This window comes from Myotis davidii, unplaced genomic scaffold (assembly GCF_000327345.1).
Source record: "Myotis davidii unplaced genomic scaffold, ASM32734v1 scaffold14, whole genome shotgun sequence".
Taxonomy (NCBI): Eukaryota; Metazoa; Chordata; class Mammalia; order Chiroptera; family Vespertilionidae; genus Myotis; species Myotis davidii.
In genome coordinates this window covers 1,600,402-1,601,217 of record NW_006287372.1, presented here as the reverse complement: position 1 = coordinate 1,601,217, position 816 = coordinate 1,600,402, and positions in this window count along the sequence as shown.

Below are 816 nucleotides of genomic sequence, written 5' to 3'. Positions count from 1 at the left end.
TGAGAACATATTTATATGATTTTAATTATTTTTAATTTTGTAAGTGTTGTTTCATGTCCCAAGATGTCATCTGTCACTGTGAATGTTCCATGTGACCTTGAGAAGAAGGTTCCTTCTGCAGTTGGATGGAGCACATCTGTTAGACAGATGAGGATGCTGGTGGTGAGTTCCTTTTCATCTCCAGAGATTTTTGGTCAAGTGCTTCTATCAGTTGAAGAGAGAAATTTACTGGAGTTACCAACTGTAATGTTGGACTTCTCTATTTCTTCTTGCAGTTTTATCAGTTTTCACATCACATAGTTAAGGTCTATTTTTTTATGCACTCATAGGATTACTAGGTATTCCCAGAGGCTTGAAATCTTACCATGTAATTTCTCTCTTTGTTCCTGCTCATTTCTTTTGCATGGAAGTCTAATTATCTGATAGTAACACTGTTACTTTTGAAAAATTAGTGTTTGCACAGTATGTCCTTTTCCATTTTTACACATTTAACTGACCTATATCTTTATGTTTGAAATGAGCTTCCTAAATATAATATATAATTGGATTATTTTTAAAAATCTACTCTGTAAACATTTTAATTGATTGATTTAGATCATTGTCATTTAAAATTATTATTGAGCCGAAACCGGTTTGGCGCAGTGGATGGAGCGTCGGCCTGCAGACTGAAGGGTCCCCGGTTCAATTCTGGTCAAGGGCATGTACCTTGGTTGCGGGCACATCCCCAGTGGGAGGTGTGCAGGAGGCAGCTGATCGATGTTTCTCTCTCATCGATGTTTCTAGCTCTCTATCTCTCTCCCTTCCTCTCTGTAAAAA